Source organism: Phocoena sinus, chromosome 18, assembly GCF_008692025.1.
Source record: "Phocoena sinus isolate mPhoSin1 chromosome 18, mPhoSin1.pri, whole genome shotgun sequence".
Lineage (NCBI taxonomy): Eukaryota > Metazoa > Chordata > Mammalia > Artiodactyla > Phocoenidae > Phocoena > Phocoena sinus.
The window spans coordinates 47,148,323-47,170,669 of record NC_045780.1 but is presented as its reverse complement, the minus strand read 5'-3'; the positions used below and the strand labels follow the sequence as shown (position 1 = coordinate 47,170,669).

Genomic DNA, 22,347 nt, shown 5'->3' with positions numbered 1-22,347 from the left:
TTACTATATAACCAAAAGATCACTGAAGAAATCAAAGAGGAAATCAAAAAAATACCTAGAGACAAACGACAATGAAAACAGGATGATCCAAAGCCTATGGGATGCAGCAAAGGCAGTTCTAAGAGGGAAGTTTATAGCAATACAAGTCTACCTCAGGAAACAAGAAAAATCTCAAATAAACAATCTAACATTAGAAAAATAATAACAAAAAAACCCCAAAGTTAACAGAAGGTAAGAAATAATAAAGATCAGAGCAGAAATAACTGAAATAGAAACAAAGAAAACAATAGCAAAGGTCAATAAAACTAAAAGCTGGTTCTTTGAGAAGACAAACAAAATAGATAAACCTTTAGCCAGTCTCATCAAGAAACAGAGGGAGAGCACTCAGATCAATAAAATTAGAAATGAAAAAGGAGTTACAACAGACACTGCAGAAATACAAAGCATCATAAGAGACTACTACAAGCAACTCTATGCTAATAAAACGGACTACCTGCAAGAAATGGACAGACCAATCACAAGTAACGAAATTGATGCTGTGATTAAAAATCTTCCAACAAACAAAAGTCCAGGACCAGATGGCTTCACTGATGAATTCTATCAAACATTTAGAGAAGAGCTAACACCCATCCTTCTCAAACTCTTCCAAAAAATTGCAGAGGGAGGAACACTCCCAAACTCATTCTATGAGGCCACCATCACCCTGCTACCAAAACCAGACAAAGATACTACAAAAAAAGAAAATTACAGACCAATATAACTGATGAATATAGATGCAAAAACCCTCAACAAAATACTAGCAAACAGAATCCAACAGCACATTAAAAGGATCATACACCATGATCAAGAGGGATTTAACCCAGGGATGCAAGGATTCTTCAATATATGCAAATCAATCAATGTGATACACCATATCAACAAATTGAAGAAGAAAAACCATATGATTATGTCAATAGATGCAGAAGAAGCTTTTGACAAAATTCAACGCCATTTATGATAAAAACCCTCCAGAAAGTGGGCACAGAGGGAACCTACCCCAACATAATAAAGGCCATATATGACAAACCCACAGCAAACATCATTCTCAATGGTGAAGAACTGAAACCATTTCCTCTAAGATCAGAAACAAGACAAGGATGTCCACTGTCACCACTATTATTCAACATAGTTTTGGAGGTCCTAGCCATGGCAATCAGAGAAGAAAAAGAAATAAAAGGAATACAAATTGGAAAAGAAGAAGTAAAACTGTCACTGTTTGCAGATGACATGATACTATATATAGAGAATCCTAAAGGTGCCACCAGAAAACTACTAGAGCTAATCAATGAATTTGGTAAAGTTGCAGGGTACAAAATTAATGCACGGGGCTTCCATGGTGGCACAATGCAGGGGACATGGGTTCAAGCCCTGGTCCAGGAAGATGCCATATGCTGCAGAGTATCTAAGCCCGTGTGCCACAACTACTGAGCCTGTGCTCTAGAGCCCCTGAGCCACAACTACTGAGCTTGCATGCCACAACTACTGAAGTCTGTGCGCCCAGAGCCCGTGTTCTGCAACAAGAGATGCCACTGCAATAAGAAGACCCTGCACTGCAATGAAGAGTAGCCCCTGCTCACTGCAACTAGAGAAAGCCCGCACACAGCAACAAAGACCCCATGCAGTCAAAAATAAATTAAAAAAAATTAATGCACAGAAATCTCTTGCATTCCTATACACTAACAATGAAAGATCAGAAAGAGAAATTAAGGAAACAATCCCATTCACCACTGCAATGAGAAGAATAAAATACCTAGGAATAAACCTACCTAAGCAGGTAAAAGACCTGTACTCAGAAAACTATAAAACACTGATGAAAGAAAACAAAGATGACACAAACAGATCGAGAGCTTGGATTACCATGTTCTTGGATTGGAAGAATCAACATTGTGAAAATGTGTATACTACTCAAAGTAATCTACAGATTGAATGCAATTCCTATCAAATTACCAGTGGCATTTTTTACAGAACTAGAACAAAAAATATTAAAATTGGTATGGAGACACAAAAGACCCCAAATAGCCAAAGCAGTCTTGAGGGAAAAAAACCGAGCTGGAGGAATCAGACTCCCTGACTTCAGACTATACTACAAAGCTACAGTAATCAAGACAATACGGTACTGGCACAAAAACAGAAACATAGATCAATGGAACAGGATAGAAAGCCCAGAGATAAACCCACAAACCTATGGTCAACTAATCTATGACAAAGGAGGCAAGGATATACAATGCAGAAAAGACAGCAGCTTCAGTAACTGGTGCTGGGAAAACTGAACAGGTATGTGTAGAAGAATGAAATTAGAACACTCCCGAACACCACACACAAAAATAAACTCAGAATGGATTAGAGACCTAAATGTAAGGCTGGACACTATAAAATTCTTAGAGGAAAACATAGGAAGAACACTCTGACATAAATCACAGCAAGATTTTTTTTTGATCCACCTCCTAGAGTAATGGAAATAAAAACAAAAATAAACAAATGGGACCTAATGAAACTTAAAAGACTGCAAAGCAAAGGAAACTACAAACAAGACGAAAAGACAGCCCTCAGAATGGGAGAAAATATTTGCAAACGAATCAACGGACAAAGGATTAATCTCAAAAATATATAAACAGGGGCTTCCCTGGTGGCGCAGTGGTTGAGAGTCCGCCTGCCGATGCAGGGGACACGGGTTCGTACCCCGGTCTGGGAGGATCCCACATGCCGCGGAGCTGCTGGGCCTGTGAGCCATGGCCGCTGGGCCTGCGCGTCCGGAGCCTGTGCTCCGCAACGGGAGAGGCCACAACAGTGAGAGGCCCGCGTACCGCAAAAAAAAAAATAAATAAAAAAATAAAAAAAAAATAAAAATAAAAAAAAAAAATATATAAACAGCTCATGCAGCTCAATATTAAAAAAACAAACAACCCAATCCAAAAATGGGCAGAAGACCTAAATACACATTTCTCCAAAGAAGACATACAGATGGCCTTGAAGCACATGAAAAGCTGCTCAACATCACTAATTATTAGAGAAATGCAAATCAAAACTACAATGAGGTATCACCTCACACCAGTGAGAATGGGCATCATCAGAAAATCTACAAACAACAAATGCTGGAGACGGTGTGGAGAAAAGGGAACCCTCTTGCACTGTTGGTGGGAATGTAAATTGATACAGCCACTATGGAGAACAGTACGGAGGTTTCTTAAAAAACTAAAAATAGAATTACCATATGACCCAGCAATCCCTGTACCGGGCATATACCCAGAGAAAACCATAAGTCAGAAAGACACATGCATCTCAATGTTCATTGTAGCACTATTTACAATAGCCAGGTCACAGAAGCAACCTAAATGCCCATCGACAGACAAATGGATAAAGAAGATGTGGTACATATATACAATGGAATATTTGTCATAAAAAGGAATGAAACTGGGTCATTTGTAGAGACCTGGATGGATCTAGATTCTGTCATACAGAGTGAAGTAAATCAGAAAGAGAAAAACAAATATCGTATATTAACACATATACGTGGAACTTAGAAAAATGGTACAGATGAGCCAGTCTGCAGGGCAGAGATAGAGACACAGATGTAGGGAACAAACATATGGACACCAAGGGGGGAAAGTGGCGGGGTGTTGGGGGTGGTGGTGGGATGAATTGGGAGATTGGGATTGACATGTATACACTGATGTGTATAAAACTGATGACTAATAAGAACCTGCTGTATAAAAAAAAAGCAGTGAAGATGACTTGTTTTGGAAAACTATTTTAATTGTTTTAATTAAAAAAGTGCCTCAAGTGATATTGAAGATTCATGTAATGAGACTGAAGCATTCTTTTACATAATGTAATTTTAAATATTTACATATAACTAAATCAAGCAAGGATTCTAAAGCCAGACTGTGTGGGTCCACACCATCCCCTTTCTACCTATGTCTCAGTTTCCATAGCTATAAAATGTGAATAATTATAGTAATATCATCATGTTATGAGGATTAAATGAACTAATATTAGTAAAATGCTTAAAACTGCTGGTACAGCAAACACTAAGTATTTATTGAATGAAATTAAAGACTCAAGATTGCCAGACACTTTATATAAAAATTTTTTAAAAAAGGGCTGTCATGGGTAAAACGATAGGTGACCTTACATGCTTTCCTGTCCAAGCAGTTCCATCTTTCAATCTGGCCTACATGTCTCATCATGTTTCACATGAATCATAAGATGTTCTAATTACTTGAAATATAGAAATTTTGGAAGCATAGAACTTGATTTTTTTTTCCAGTTAGTAGAATGTTATCCTTACCAAGACACAGAACTATGTCTTCAAAGTCAAATAATTTTTCATTTGCCCAGCTAAAGAGATGTACTGGGAAAAGCATGCTGATCTCCAGGAAGCAGTCCACAAACGGTGACCCGCCTACTCAGACCTGGGAATGGCCGCAGAGAAGGAGGTGGATAATGACCACTGCTACTTGTGGAAGCTCCTGAAAAGCTGGCGTAAATGCTTTAGATGAGGAATCAGCAAACTTCTTCTGTAAAGGTCCAGGAGCAAAAACTTTAGGCTTTGTGCAGTTGTAGCATGAAAGGAGGCATAGATGATCCATAAGCTAATGTGTGTACTGTGTTCCAATAACACTTTATTTATGGACACTAACATTTGAATTTCATAATTTTCAAATGTCATGACATATTCTGATTTTTTTCTAATAATTAAAGAATATAAAAACCATTTTTAGCTTGCAGGTTGTGCTAAAACAGATGGCAGGCTAGATTTGGTTTGGCTCTGATTTGAATTGTCAACCTCTGATTAGAAGCTCTGGAACATTACTGACAACATGCTAACGAAGTCCATGACCTGGCTCTTACTGCTGCTTGGAATAAACTTATTCATATCTCTTAGACTATTATATTCTCTGCACTGCGTGTTCCAAAAATTGCTGTCTTTTATTAAGACATTCAGAGCCCTCTTCACTCTCCTTTGACGACTTCCTCTTTACTAAGATCAGTTATCTATCCAGCAAAGGTTTCTTCTGCTTCCCAACTTTCAATTATTTTTTGTCTGACGTTCCCACCCCGGCCATAAAGTAGAGAAATAAATTTGAATACTGGCACAAGCACCCATTGGCTATACCTTTTTTAATCACTCAAAGAAACCCAGCTTTATTGGGATGTAATTTACATACATAAAGTTCACCAATTTTGAGCATATAAGTCTATGAGTTTCAACAAATGTTTATAGTCATATAATCATGGCCACGATCATGATACAGAACATTTCCATCAAACCCCCAAATTCTCTGTGCTACTTTGAAGTCAATATTTTTAACCTAGCTACCTCTGGCTCTTGGTGACTGACCATCTGTCATTAGTTTTGTCTTTTCTAGAGTGTCACAAAAATGAAATCAAACAGTATGTAGCCTTTTGTAACTGCCTTCTTTCATTCAACATAATGAGTTTTAAAAGATTCACCCATGTTATTGTATGTTGAGTAGCTGGTTTCTTTTTCTTGCTGAGTAGTTTTACATATTATGAATATACCAAAATTTGTTCATTCATTCACTATCTGATGAGTATTTGGGTTGTTTTCAGTTTTGGACCATTATGATAAGGCTGCTATAAACATTTACAGACAGGTCCTGTGTGGACACATGTTTTTATTTCTCTTGGGTAAACAACCAGAAGCAGGGACTGCTGAATCACATAGTAAGTTAATGTTTAACTTTATAAAAAACTGCCAAACTGTTTTCCAAAGTGACTGTACTGTTCTGCATTTGTACCAGCAATGTATGGATACTCCAGCTAATCCACAATCTTGTCAACATCTGGTAACAACAGTGTTTTAAAAACTAGCCATTCTAGATTGTAGAATTCTGGTTGTCGTGGTATTTAATTGTGGTTTTTGTTTTCATTTTCCTGATGACTGATGATGTTGAGCATCTTTTCTTTTGCTTATTGGTTATTTGCATTTCTTCTTTCATGAAATGTCTATTCAAATCTTGGACACCGCCCCCCCCCCCCCCCCCCCGCCTTTTTTCTTAAAAATTGGAATGCTTATCTTAAGTTGTAAGCATTCTGGATACAAGTCCTTTATTAGATACATTTTTGGCAAATATTTTCCCTAAGTCTGTGTCTTGCCTTTTCCTTTTTTATCAGAAGAGCAAAAATTTCTTTTTTGATGAAGTCCAATTTAAGAAGTGTTTTCTTCATGCTTCACTCTGTGTCCTATTTATGTACTCTTTGATAAACCCAAAGTTAATAAGATTTTTCTCTTATGTTTTTTTTCTAGTTTTTGTCCTTATATTTAGATCTATGAATGATTATAAATTAATTTTTATATTTTGTTTGAGGTAAGGGTTGAGGTGTAGTATTTTTGCGTATGGATATCAAAACATTCTAGCATGTTGTTGAAAAGACTATGTAATTCCTTATTGAATTATCCTGGTACTTTCATCTCTTAAAAATTATTTTGGATAGGGCTTCCCTGGTGGCGCAGTGGTTGAGAGTCTGCCTGCCGGTGCAGGGGACACGGGTTCGTGCCCCAGTCCGGGAAGATCCCACATGCCGCAGAGTGGCTGGGCCCGTGAACCATGGCTGCTGAGCCTGCGCATCTGGAGCCTGTCCTCCGCAATGGGAGAGGCCACAACAGTGAGAGGCCCGCGTACCGCAAAAAAAAATATATATATATTTTGGATATTCTGGGTCCTGTACATTTCCATATAAATTTTAGATTACTTTCTCATTTTCTACAAAATACCTGTTGAATTTTTCATCATGATTGCACTGAATCTATTCATCACTTTGGGGACAACTGACACTTTAGCAATATTCAGTGTTCCAATCTATAAATGTGATGTGTCTCTCTACTTATTTAGGTCTACCTTACTTTTTCTCAACAATATTTACTAGTTTTCAGTGTCGTGTACTTGCTTCATATTTTGTTAATTTAATCCTTAAATACTTAGTATTTTTGATGCTATTACAGATAGTATTAAAAAACTTTTAATTTTCAAAATTTTCAACTGCTTATTGCTAGTATACAGAAATACAATTGACTTTTTTCATGATGACCCTGTATTCTGTAATCTTGCTAAAGTTACATTAGTTTAATTGCTTGCTTGTAGATTTCAGCTATGACATTTTAAGAAAACAACCTCCTTCAGCCTTAATTTCCTCACTTAAAAAGATTAGCATTTGTGAGAAATAACAGAAATTGAGAAAAAAAATTAATCAAGGAAGGAAAAAAACTCTCAAAGCATTTGGCACAGTATCTAACCCACAGAAAGTATTTAGCACTTATTAAATCTCTTCCCAAACGTCACAGTTCTTAGTACAAGTTCCAGCAATGTTGACGTGTCCAAAATTTTTATCTTACAGGCCTGATCTTTCTCCCAGGCTTGAGTTCCTTAGTCCCATTTATTTACCATATTTTTATTATGTCAATGGTGTGTTAGAACTTCAAGTACAAGTCCTAAATCAATATCATAACCTTCATTCATCCATGAATCACCTCTGCTTTCAGAAAGTCTTATTTCTGTATGAAATCATTGTCAACTCCACTATCCAAACTTTTGTAGGAACCACTGATAACTGCCCCAAACATACTTTCAAATCTAGTCAGTTACTGAGTCCTTAATAACCACGATAGCTACTGTTTAATGTTGATTATGTGACAAACTCTATGCCAAACACTAATTTAGTCTTCACAACAATTCTATGAGTTAAGTTACTATTACTGTCTTCATTTTATAGATGAGGAAACTGAGACACAGAGGTTAAATATCTTTCCTAAAGCATGCACCCAGTAACAATAGAGCCAGTATCATAAGCTAGGCAATCTACGTCCAGAAACAGTAATCTGAAACATAAATTATATTGCCTCTAACATGTGCAGACCGTAGGATCCACTTGTTTGTGAAGATAGTGGGATTGGGTACTATTAGAGAATATTTGGGGAAATCCAAGAAATATTTAATGCTCCATTAAATGCATTAATGCACCCTCAGCATGATGTTCTTGAAAAAGACAGGTGCAAAGAGGCCAGGAGCAAATGGGAAATAAAATTATGACTATGTTATTTGCTGGGCTCATAGTGAAAACCCCAATTCAGAGGTCTCTGCTAGATGTGGATGGAGAATGAGATAGGTTTAAGAGAGGCCATTAAGCCCCAGTCCCATCTTAACATGGGCTAGCTTCTGAAGACTATATACATCAGCGCATATATACTGCCAAAGGCTGAAAATTGCAAGTGATCTCCAACCCTGTTTTTCTAGTCACAGGAAAAGAGGAAGCGGAAGAGCAAGCTGTCCTCATGATTTTGACCTTTTTGCTAGAGACTACCCAACTAGAAACATGGCCCGAACAATGTCTTGGAATAGGATCCAAACATAGTAGAAATTTCTTTTCTCTAGGAAAGGGAGCGTGGTGAGTAGAGAGCAGGGTATAAAAATCTCCAAAAGTCACCATCCCCCAGCTGTATTTCTAAAACCAATTTTCCCATCTATTCCCTATGCCATCACACCAATTGAGGCCATGGTTACATGTCACCTGAGCTTCAGGTGCTCCTATTCATGGTATCTTGAATTACTCTGAATATATATATGTAGAAGTATATATAATATATATATATAAAATATATCTATATAGATATATTACTGCCAAGTTAATTCTCTAAAATGATTTTTATCACAACACCCCTCATTGCTCACTGAAGAAATATAAGCTCTTTATTCTGACATTTCAGGCCTACCAGAATATGAAATTATTTATATTCTCTACCTAACTGTACACTCCAAATCAGTTGACTGAATTATCTGCTGTTTCCTGACAATTCTTCACTTTTTTTTTCTCCTACATTTAGGAAGGTTTATAAAGTTTTGGGACTGCCCTTCTCTCAGATCTGCATATCACAATTCATACTTCAGATGCTTGTTTCATAGACCACCTCCTCTAAAAGGTCATTCCCGATACTCCTTTAAAATAGATAGGGACATTCATAGACCAGTATAGACTCCTTAAGATAGAGAACATTTTGCTTTAAAATATAAATATAAATATATATATACATTTATTCTTTCTGCTCTTTGGAAACAAAAATCATATTTTAAGTTTTTTTTCTTCTACAGTGTTATGCACAAAGGTTCAATGTATATTGAGTTGAATACTTTCTAGCCCAGCATAAGAAAAATTCAGAGAGAGATTTTACCTCCCTATTACTGTTATCATAGTTCACACTCCACCAAAGAGAAATCTGAGCACAGCATAACGTATTTTTCTCCACATTCTCCTCTGAAACTATGGGGAGAGATATGTTTCTCTTCTGCTTTCTGAGGTTCATTGTAAAGTACGGAGTTCATGATGTTGGCTCCCATTTAAAATAAAAGGAAATAAGGCAAGCAGTGTTAAACATTTGGAATTGACAGGAAGGAAGCCTTAAGTTCATCCGCATATTAAAGAAACGAGGGAGGCAGAGAACATTTCATAGAATTGTGCGATGGATACTCAAATTCTCACAGGGAAGAGGCAGTCATGGCAATTAATTTCCACTAGGTTCTATTTTAAAATGATCAAGGAAAATGAGTTTAGCTGTATGGAATTTTACTTTAGGTACAATTATGTAGGTATAAATTTGTAACACCTATCAGATAGTATTGGCAACTAAAAATTCTTAGAAGTGTTTATAAAATTATATATATATATATGTGTGTATATATATATATATTTTTTTTTTTGCGGTACGCGGGCCTCTCACTGTTGTGGCCTCTCCCGTTGTGGAGCACAGGCTCTGGACGCGCAGGCTCAGTGGCCATGGCTCACGGGCCCAGCCGCTCCGCGGCATGTGGGATCCTCCCGGACCGGGGCACGAACCCGTGTCCCCTGCTTCGGCAGGCGGACTCTCAACCACTGCACCACCAGGGAAGCCCTACCATAATTTTTATAAATAAAATTCATAAAAAGCAAGAAGTTAGATACCTTTTTCATAGTTCTATTCAAATGAACCCCAAGAATTACTATTGCTGTTCTTTTTATTGAAAGCTTATAAAAAGTTTGAGCCATTAGTTCAACATTTCTCTAGTGCTCTCTATCATCAAAGACATATGTATGGTTTAAGAAGTCATAAACTTTAGCTATGTCTTGGTATACCTTAATTTGTAAATGTAGTGCTTAAAATCTGTGGGATGAGAACTGGTACATAAGCCTGCAGAAAGGTTGTTAGAGCTTACAATTTCTTATAAGTGTAATGCTTAATATCTAAGGGAGCTATTGATAGTGGTGGGCAAGGGGTGGTTTCTATAATGAAAAGAGGCATTATTTACTATACTGGATAACACATATAAATGTAGAGTAGCTAGCAACATGGAAAACTGGCTAAAAAACTGTTTTCCTTTAGAAGCATTCAGTTCATAGTTTTAATTTTCAAAAATTAGAGACCAGCACTTTAGTTAAACAACCTGATTTATATTTTACAAGTGCTATTTGGGGTCCAAAAAAAAATGCTTACTATATACAAATGATTGAATTTAATAACACACTTCCCATTAAAACATGTTGACTTATTTCTGGATCAATGCACAGTTTAACCAATGGCAAAAGTTGAGAAGTGAGTAAGAACAGACATGTCCTGTGGTAGCAACATACAGAACATTCCATTCTCATAAATGACAGGCTATTAACCATACCTTGATTTTCCTGTAAACTACTTTAAAAAACAATTTCAAAGCTAACATTTCATTGTCATTTACAGGTATATGAGTTCCTTTACAGGTTTACATATGGACAGTCTATCTGACTAGAATGATCTGGGTGCACCCTTGCCTGGAGGCTGGGAGATGCATTCTTTTGGGCATTTTCCATCTGTGATTTTGGACAAAAGGAATTTTAGAAATGGTAGGCATCATCACATTTGGAGTATCTATGAATATTCTAGCTAATAGAAGTTCATATTTGGGGTCCCAGTGAATTAGGAGGAAACATCTGAATTCTAATAATAGGTATGTGGATGTCAGTTAAGTTTCACTGTTTGAAGACCCATTAACTCATTTCCTACTTTTAACAAATACACAGATTAGACTTTTCATTTGTAAAATAAAAACACATTGCCTTTAAGCTAAAAAGATCCATTTAAAAAATACATGGATATATATTTTAAAACTCACAACAATGCAAGGGAAATCCCAACAGTAAATTACTAATAATTAAAATAAACAGTAAGTTGAGGAAAGGGATCCCTTCTTCAGAGAGGCTTGTAACAAGTCCAGTTATCCATGTGCATGAAATAGTTTTACTAGATTGTGTCAGAGACTGCTCCTAACCCTTTATCTTTATCGTACTGAATAGAGAACAGACACAACTGAACTTTAAAAGTCAACTAACTGGATGATGAGAACAAATAATAATAGTTAACATTTACTGAGAACTTAAAACTGTATAATAAATATCATTTAGTTTTGTGATGCACAGTATTATGTAAAATATCAGTTACGTTTTCTTCTTTCATTTACAAGTAAGACACTTTAATGGATAAAAGGAATTGAGAATATTCTCACATCTGGTAACAATGATTTCTGGAATTTCTTCATGTCTAGTAACAATGATTTCTACAGAAGGAGAAACTAAATGATCATATATCTGGCATATGCCATAGAAATAAACAGGTTACACATACATTTATTAAAACCAGGAAGGGCTAAAAGTTTGCTGATTGAAAAAAATAAGTAGAACAAAAATAAAACGTGAAAGTCATTATATTATTAAAGCATTCAAGATCTTACTTATTGAATCTTAAATAGAGTAAAGCAAAATTCAATCGCTATATAGAAGAAAGCAATTATACGGTCTAAACGAAGTTAATATAGCTTAGCTTAAAGCTAGATTTTTACACTGTTTCTGTTGAAAACGTCCAACTCTATTTCTTTAACCCTTAATGTCATTGCCATGATGTTCTTAAAATATGTTACTAAAAGTCATGTAGGATGTCTTTTAATCCATAATAAATATGCCACAACATTATATGGTACAGAGTCTAGATATCTTTAAGGTGCCATTTGCTCAAGAGCAAGTAATTTGCTAAATGTCAAGTTAGTAGGTTGAAAAGATAATCTAACTTTATAGAATTTTAATAACTCCTAAAATTCGCTGATACCTTAAAAAGTTCTGGTTGGATAACTTAAAAATAAAATCATATTCCGATTGGAGGATCTGAATAAATACTAATTCAAATGACTTAAAAGGCATATGGAGTGGGTTGAATGGTGGTCCCTCCCCAAAATATATGTCCATGTTCTAATCCCTAGGACCTGTAAATATTACCTTACACGGAAAAAGGTTTTTTGCAGATGTGATTAAATTAAATACCTTGAGAAGAAGAACCTGTCCTGGTTTATTTGGGTGGGTTCTGAATACAATCACATTTGTCCTTATAAAACACATACACGGGAGAAGATGATGTGAAGACGGGGGCAGAGACTGGAGGTGATGTGGCCATAAGCCAAGGAAAGCAAGGAATGCCTGGAGCCCCAGAAGATGGAAGAAGCAAAGAACAGATTGCCCCTAGAGCTTGTGGAGGGAGCATGGCCCTACAGACATCTTGGTTTCAGACTTCTGGCCTCCAGACTATGAGAGAATAAATTTCTGTTGTTTTAAGTCACCAAATTTGTGGTAATTTATTATGGCAACCACAGGAAATTAATACAGTTTCATTGTGAATTTTGTTGCTGTTGTTTTGTTTTGGTTTCCAGAGTTCGGCTTCATTTTGCAGTACAGAAATCATTCGGAGCCACTGTGAGACAGACATCGTTGAAGCAGAGGCTCTGTCAAATAAATACTGCGTTGCAGTTTGGTCCATTGAAGGAGTCACACCTGGGACACAAAAGAAGCTCTACATTTACCTGCTTTATGATAGGTTTCTCTTCCCTCTGCTCTCATCAATTTTATTAGGTTAAAACACTGCACAGAGGCTTCCTCCAAAATGACTCTCAAAGTCTGGAGTTTGGTTAGAATTGGAGGCCCACATAAACCAAGCTTGTGGCTGTGCTGCCTGGGCACTGTTATAACACGTGATGTAAATGAAAAGGGGTGGGGAGGAATGAGGGATGCTATCCCTGATTATGGAACATTCGATTCTGAATCTCCTTAATGCCCAGAGGACAGATGGCACGCAAACTGTACTGACCCAGCTCTCGAGCAGCAGAAGCTCATAACTGTAAAGGTTACACTGATTAAAAGATACAAATACTATATCAAGTTCTCTGTATCAGTATGACGTTTTAAAACTGATTCTTCACTAGAAAAAATAAGCTGGTATCGGTTAAATTGAACAGAATGTGGGAACCTGCCAATTCTGAAGAGCCACTCCATGAAAACAAGTTAATACATGATATTAGAAAGGGGAGGAATATTTACTGGTATGGTGCTCTGCAATCTCTCAGTTTTGATTACAAAAGCAGGCCTTACAATATTGATTTCATACAATATGCATCATTTGCCAAATTTTAAGTTTGTCCTAATTAGTTGGCAACATGTACTACTGTCAGTCTTCCCCATACATGTCATTTTTCTTCTGCTTCATTTCCTCAAAGTCAAACTCAGATCCCATCATCCTCTTATAGATGCCCTTAATGTCATCACAGGTCACCTCAAAGTGAGTTGTTGCATCATATGTACGGGTTATAAAGATCTGGCTCTCTGTTCCCAAATCTTTTGGTACAAGGAAGTCACTGATGCTAACGAATTTCTGCTCAGTTGGTTCCAAGAGTTCCAGAGCTGGTCTGATTTCTTTCTCGGGTTCCTTGGTCTCCACCGTTGTGCTAGCGATGGCAATGTACTTGCCCTGTGCTGCCACGTTGTGCGCGGAGAAGATCATGCAGACATAGATATCTGACTTCTGGTTGACTTCGTTCTGTGGAATAATGATCTGGCAGGAGCTGGCATTGTTGGTGTTCTTGATGGGGTGGCTGAGGATCCAGATGACTCTGATCACCTGGCCCAATTTTCTTTTCTTTTTTTTTAATAGTTATTTATTTGGCTGTGTTGGGTCTTAGCTGTGGCACGTGGGATCTTCTCTGTGGCATGCAGGATCCTTTGCTGCAGTGCATGGGCTTCTCTCTAGTTATGGCACATGGGCTCAGTAATTGTGGTGTTCGGGTTCTCTAGTTGTGGCGTTCGGGCTCCAGAGAGAGTAGGCTCAGGCTCAGTAGTTGCGGCGCGTGGGCTTAGTTGCCCCACGTCATGTGGGATCCTAGTTCCCCGACCAGGGATCTAACTCGCATCCCCTGTATTGGAAGGTGAATTCTTGACCACTGGACCACCAGGGAAGTCTCTGGCCTGCTTTCTCTACTCGATCAAAGATGATGGAGTAGATGGGATCACAGGTGAGCTTCTTACAGCGAGCAATCTCTCCTTCAGATTTTACACCAATCACTTTTCCATTTTGCATAATGATTTCTTCAATTGGTTTATTCAGCACGTATGTACCTCTGTAAATAGCACTTAGCTGTGAAAATCCTGTGGCAGTTATCCAAGGCTGTAGAGTGGATGAAGGTATGGGCTTTTGCCATATCTTGCCAAAGACTCACTGTAAAGTTTAATCCTGTTAATGGTTTCACCACATGGTTGATATAAACAGTCATCAGTTCTGTAAAGTGCCAGCGCATGACCAGTAAAACCTATAACATCTTGGCCCAAGTCAGATTTCTTATACACCTCTCTCATTGCCATCTTCCTAGGATCAACGCCCTCAAAAGTTCTAGGATCGTTCCCATCAGAGTTGGCAACATACACCAGGAATTTTCTGAATCGACGTTTTTCAAACGCCCCATTAGGCTAGATGCCAGAGCTTCTGCTTCAGTGGAAGGAGCCTTGTAGATCTTTCCTCCTTTATAAACAAAGCTCCCTTCAATCACTTGGAAATCCAGATAGCGAATGACCTGTGTAAAAAGCAGCATCTTAACCAGCTGACCATTTGCCATAAGGAACTTGGGAATGAAGTCAACATTCCAGTCTCTTCCTCTCCCCATTGATGCCGGTGGTGCTCCGGGTATTTTAAATCTTTTGTATAAATCTTCCAGTGGTGTTACAGATGATGCACTCTCTCCTCCCTAATATGGGTTTCTATCCATGTGAAGAACTTTCTTTCCATTCACTGACATTATACCTGACAGGATACATTCCATCAGGCCAGTGCCCAGCATGATCATGTACTCCTCATTGACGGAGGGGCTGGGTGCAGACTGAAGCCCAGAGAAAGGAGAAGGTGTAGCACTCCAGGGGTCAGGGGCTAGGCGGCCACCCTGAGGAGGCGGGCAGAAGCGCTCAGGCCGGGCCAGCCCGAGGGAAAAGTGAAGCAGGAGCAGAGAGAAAATGGAGCTGGCGAAGAGGGAGCCAGCTGCCACCTCAGACGGGAAGAGAAGAGCCTGTTGTTTTTAATATGCATACTGGAGAGCAAAAGATGTACCTATTGATGTTGTTTAACATCACACATGTTGTGCTTCATATGTTGTTTACTGTTTACTGATGGAAGGACACAATTGTGTGGCAGAACGAACAACTTGGATGGGAACAAAGAGAACGTGTATCTACTTCTAGCCCTGCTCCTAGTAAGTGTAACTCAGGACAAGTCAGATAACCTCTTTGGATTTTGTTTCCTCATCTGCTAAATGGGTGGACTGTTTTCAATAACCTCTAAGTTTTTCCCAACTCTAAACTTTTGGGAATCTTTAAAGTGTTACGGACTTCCCTGGTGGTGCAGTGGTTAAGAATCTGCCTGCCAATGCAGGGGACACGGGTTCGATCTCTGGTCTGGGAAGATCCCATATGCCACGGAGCAACTAAGCCTGTGCGCCACAACTACTGAGCCCACGTGCCGCAACTACTGAGCCCGTGTGCTGCAACTACTGAAGCCCATGTGCCTAGGAGGCCATGCTCCACAACAAGAAGCCACCGCAATGAGAAGTCCATGCACTGCAACGAAGAGTAGCCCCTGCCCACCGCAACTAGAGAAAGCCCACGTGCAGCAACGAAGACCCAACACAGCCAAAAACAATAAATTAAATTAAATACAAAATAAAGTGTTAAAAAGAGTAAGGCACAGTGTAAACATCATTATGATAAAAATTAAGATATTAAAATCGTTAACAATGGACAGCTTGGTCAACTGAAATCTGCCAGAAGATTCATAAGATTTACAGGATTGCATAAATTTATAAAAGGTAATTATTAAATACTTATTAAGAGTTGGCAATATGTAAAATTCTCCATAAAGTATTAGCTTTTACAAACATTCATGTAGCACCAGTTATATGTCCAGAAATGTATTAGGCTCCATGCACTATAATAGAAAAAAAGCCTGAATGGTTTATAGAAACTAAACTACTACCTATTATATGGGTATTAAAAAAGTTAACACACAAAAGTGCTAGGCATAGTAAGAGATCAATAAATATTAACTTTATTATCTAGAATAAATCTTATTTTTTCTTAAGTATCTTCTATCAATAAAAAGAACCTTATACTACAACTTTTTAATATAATATTAAGAGGGTTTATGTAGTAACAAAATTTTTAAAAGCTTAACTATCTGATTTTTATTCATGGCAACCATTTTTTTATTCCTCAAAACATACACTTCCAATCAATCCTGTTTCCTTTTTACTGAAAGAACTTTTCATAATGACTGCAGTACTGAAGTATAATTTAGAAGCAGTCTCTAAAACTGGAAGTAACGTTCATCTAAATATGCCTGCCAAGTTTAAAAATGTATTAGGAGTTAAACTGAAAAATGTTGAAAATGACTCATTGTGGACCAGAATATGCACTGTAGGAAATAAGAGCTCATTTACAAGTGGGAGAAATACACTCACACTTCAACTGTGGTAATTCTCTGGACTTTCCTTCCAGTAAACATCATATTTTAAAATAATCGTGGAAAATATCTTACTTTTAACTGAAGTTTTTATGAGTTGATTTAGTCAGCTGGCATTCCAATATTTTACACATCTTTTTTTGGACGTGGATATATTTACCAAATGTAAATCTATGAAAATTTCCCCCTCAGCAACAGAGCAGCAGCCTATAAAGAAAGCTGTACAAACACACACACACACACACACACACACACACACACACTCTGTGATTCAATTCATATGCATAATGACTGACCACCTATGACTCTGGATTTCTAAGAAAGCATCTTAAAAAATGTGCAGATATATAATAAAGTGTTTTCTTTCATTTACAAACACAACGTTATTGATCAGTCACCAGGAGGACATGTACTTGAGTTCTTTTTAATACTTAGATATTTGTACTGATTCTATCTACTCTCTCTGCTTGTGACCCAAAATTACACATTTCTGAGGCAGCTGGCTAGATTTAGAAAAGATCATAGTCCCCACTCATCCCCCTCCACCCACCTTTGCAAAAAAAAAAGGTCTGCAAGGTGAATGGACCTGAAACCTTGATCTCACTACCACACATTCTCTCTAAGCTAATTAATAAGCCACATACTGAACTGTATCGTTGATATAACTTTCATGTGACCCTTAAGCTGAATTCAGTGAAAAAGTGCTTATGAATTAACAACATGATTCCAGTTTGTTTAAATTTTCTGAGCTTTATTTCCTATTTCATCAATTATTTATTGATCAGGAAGTGTAGTAAACAGTGCATTATAGTAACTGTTGGCACCCCCCTTTATCTAGGAATTTTATCTAGAAACTATCCCTACCCTCAAACCATGTTTTAAATGATCCCTGGCAACAGTGAGCAGTCTGGGTGTGGGCTGTAAGTGGGACAATCAGCACTTTCCCTGTGGCAAATTCGACGCATAAATGCTCTGGAGCATTTCGTTGTGCATATATAGTCATGACAAAGGGAGTCTCAAGATCCTGAATTATTAAAACAAATTTTAATAAATATTTATTGCAGAAGAGTTTTAGATCCTGTGTTATTTTTCATTTTTTTATCTTTATACATCCAGAGTCACTTATTATTGTGAAAAGAATATAGTTTTTGACCCAAACTGTATTTCTTTTCTTGTATAATAGTGAGTTCATCACATTTACAACTGTTGTCAGAAAAGACACAATTGGTCATCTGCCGTCTTAAGAATTTATATTTTCTGTGTTTTGCTTCTTTGTTGTTTGCTTTGTTATCTATCTTTTGTTATAAGGTCTGTGCTTTCTTTTTTCTTCCCTCTCCTCTGGCAATATACACAGGATATCATCTGTTTACAGTTTAATTAATGTTTTGTTTCCTGACTAATATGTTTAAATAGATATTTCTTCATAAAACCACTAATTCTTATGAAGTTTGAGGAAATTATAATTATACAATATTAAGTATATTATATACACACTATTTCCTCTTACCGTCAATTCTCTAATTTTAGTTGCAAGTTGCTATTTTTGTCTCTACTTATGTTAAATTATTATTTTTATGTTGTAATTTCCCCATAACAATTATGATTACAATGTGTTTTGAAAGCAGAATGACAATAGTTACTGAGATTTAATTTTACATTAAATATTCACTGCCAGTTCTTTTATACCTTGACATCTCAATTCATGAGTTTTTTTTTTTTTCTTTTTAATGAGTTCTTTGATTCTTTGGTTAGTGAGGTTACCATTCCAAGTAGGTTTTTCAGGAATGCCACATGGGTAAGAGGCTTCCTGAGTCCTCACATGACTAGTGAGTTTTCATCACTCAGGAGGCAGAAAATGTCACCCCTCACATAGTCTCACTTACCTGAATCACACTCTTGTTTTATTTCTCTCAAATAATTGTTACTTTCTAAAATTATCTTCTTTATTTTGTCATTTATTTATATGTGTTGATTTACATCATAGGAACGTAAATTCCACTGAGACAGAGACCACTGTTAAACCTTCAATCCCAGTGTTAAAGTGCTTGCTTAAAGCAGGTTGTTCATAAATACTGCTAAATGAATAAATAAAGTATAAAGTTATGGAGGAGAAACTTAAGCTCAACCTGCAATTTTTCCTTAGCAAATGACTTACTTATCCAGCCCAGATGCTTCTAATAATGTTCCTTCAATGTTCATATTCAATAACTTCAATTGGATTTAATACATTGCTATTTCCCATCCTCTTCACACCACCCAGAATGTGGTGAGTTCTGATAAATTTCAGAAAGAATTTTCTTTTATTGTATCTCTAAATATTTTTTTCCTCTTTCATTTTGTTTTCTTCCATTGACACACTAATTTTCTGAATGTGGATATGTGTTGCCTGTTCTCCATGTCTAATACCTCCTCTCTAACCATTTGCATCACTTCTTTGTTGCTTTTTCTTTTTTTTGATTTGTTTCTGCTTTATAAACCCTCCCTTAATTCAGTTTTCTGGATCTCCCTACACCCCCCTTTTTCTCTTTAATTCCTTTGTAAGTCTTGTATGTCATTTTTCTATGTAATCTTTTTCTTTAACTTTGCCAGTCACCTTCTATCTTATTCTTTTGCAAAGTCTTTGGTTTCAAAGAGTTCTGTGCTTTCTTAAATTCTTTTAGTTGTGAATAGGTTATAATCTATAAAATCTTTCTAGATTCCTAGCATAGATCTTTTAAAATGTTCTCTTTATCTTCTGCAGCTTTTATAGGACTCCTGCTGTCTCCTTCCACTTAAAAAAATATTTACATATATCTCATACTTGTCTTCCCTGAACCGCCCCCCACCCCATCACTTAATAATCTTTGAATGAAGGCAGTTCTAGCCAAGACTTCATTTTGCCTATTTCCTGTTTAACAAAACATTGTTTGGATTGTTCCATTATCCAATGAACTGGAGGACTAGGAAAATATTATCTGGTCAGCAATTTCCTTGCTTAAAGGTGGGGAGAAAGCTGAGGTTCCAAGTCTGGAAGCTTATGTTTGTATTTTCTCCAAATACTTTTACCCATGGTCAAGTTTATGGGATTGGAAGTTTATAGTTCTAGTCTTCTCTCTCATATTTTGTATTTATTTCTCTTTCTGGGAGAGTTAGTCATATTTGTAAAAAGTCAGTTTAGACTACAAATTTCATCATAACCCCTCAGATTTTACATAACCCCCATTCAACCTATGGAACAGCAAGCATTCTCTGCAATTTATCTGTTTTACATCTATTTGGTTTGCTTTAATACAAACCCCATCACTCTTGGTTGAGAATCTAAATCACACCAAAGGAAAAAAGATACAGCACAACTAAACAGGCTCTCCTCTAGCCTGGCATTCCTGCAGATATATAATGGAGAAAGAGGTTGAAATTTCCAGCTTTTACCCCTTCACTTTAGGGCTAAGCTGTCTAATATAATAAGAGCCTGAAGCCACAAGTAGCTATTTAAATTTAAGTTAATTAAAATAAAACATATTCAGTTTCTCAGCTACACTAGCTAAACTTCAAGTGCCCAACGTGCCTGGTGGCTACTGTATGGGATAGGGCAGATAAAGAATATCTCCATTATTACAGAAAGTTCTACTGCAGAGTTCCAGGAGCTGCGCAGAATTTCCTCTGTATACTATCCACCTCACTATACTCTACCTGCTGAATTGTAGAGTGTTCTGGTTACACGGTTTCTGACCAAAATTTTTTGAAATTTATGACACCATATTGAGGCTTCCCTTAGTTTCCAATGGAGATGAGAGTATCTTCTTCATTTTATTTTCATCCATATAATATTCAAACAGAGAAAATCCTAAAAATGCTCTTACAAAATCTTCATTTTTAGAAGTCCTCCATCAATTTAACATTTCAGAGTTCCCTTAAAAACAAATGTTTCTTTAAATCATAGGTCAGAGTTTCCTAGCCTATGATTTTATGCAATACTGGCTAACTTATAGTTACTTCCCTGTTAATCACTGAGAACGGAAAGAGGGATATCAAAATGGGGTACGTGACAGGTACAAGGTGCACGATTCACTAAATTTATTTACTGAATGAAAGTCTGTCTAAAGTGTGAAATTTGAAGAGAATTACGCACTGGGCTCACTGAGAAATCTAGGTTTAACCAATATGATTTAACCAATGGCAGGTTAAGAATTAAGTAAAAAGCCTGTAAACATTTCATCAGTAATGTCCCTCTAGGTTGATCTACTAATCAACATTCTTTGAAACTGATATTTAAACTGCTTTCAATTCATCACTTATTTACAGTGTTATTAATTTCACAATTTCCATGTCTTTACAAAGATAATCTTAATAAAATGTTTTGCTGAAATTGAGATACCTTCTATCACTGGCACTCTTCTCTAGAAATTCTAGTAAATACCTCAAAAAAAAAAAAAAAAAGAAGTAAAAGTAGTTTGTCAAGACTTAATAGTTAACTAATGGTGACTTCTGGTTTTCACCATTTCTATTTCTAAATGCTCACTATCTGTTTAATGATCTGTTTTAGAATGTTCATAGTGGGCTACATTCAAGTTTACTGATGTATATAGATCTAGAATCTTTCCTCTTCAGTGTTTCAGAGCATAGGCACATTTGCTTATTTCCTGTCTTCTGGCCTTGGTCTGATAACAATGTTTTAATAAGATAACCAACAGTTGCTAAAGTTCTTTCAAATCTTAGGGTACTTAGGGCATTAGCCTTCGAGAAAAAGCTTACATCTTCTTTGAGATTACTGGTTAAGGCACCAAGAAGGGCACAGTGATAGATAGTAATAACTAGCATTTCTTTAGAACTTATAGCTTACAAGTGTTTTCAAAAGCTGTTGTCGTGTTTCTCAAACACATATTCGATGAATGGATAGTTTAGGATTATTTGGGGGGTTTTGTAGGAAGTACACTAGATACTAGGAGTAGAGGGAGGCAAAAAAATACGTCTTCCAAAAAAAAAAATCTCTCCAGGTGACTGAAATTCATCTAGATTTGGGAACCACTGATACAGTAAAATGAAGACAAGTCCTGGGCACTCTTTTCAGCACTTGAACTGCCTTCATAATGGAAAGTTGTGAGTCAAAATGAACATGGTAAGCTCTAATCAACTGAAATTGATATTTACTGAGAATTACTTACATCAAAGACACTGAGTAGAGGCCTTACCTTACTAGAGAAGCAAAAACGGGGAAGAGAAAATCTCTGACTTCAAAAAAACCCCCAATACTTCAGAGGAAAGACTTGTAAACAAACACACAATTATAATATAATGCTAGAAAACAGAGAGAAGAGACTTCAGCATTTCTGACAGGAAGTTAAGGTATGCATAGAAGACATGATCATGGATTTCATTCTTACCAAATGAATGGGTATCTACCTAGTAGATGAATGGTAAGATACATGAGCAAGGGAAGAGAAAAGGTCATTCCTAGCAAAGAACCCATATAAACACTTACAGAACTTGAA

General features: G+C 36.8%; 1 protein-coding gene and 1 pseudogene across 5 annotated transcripts in view; both read right to left on the bottom strand.

Moving 5' to 3' along the window:
* PIBF1 (progesterone immunomodulatory binding factor 1) overlaps window positions 1–22,347 on the bottom strand; it is a 212,087-nt gene that overhangs the window by 108,584 nt on the left and 81,156 nt on the right. The window lies entirely within an intron of this gene.
* On the bottom strand, window positions 13,550–15,208 carry LOC116743158 (annotated as a pseudogene).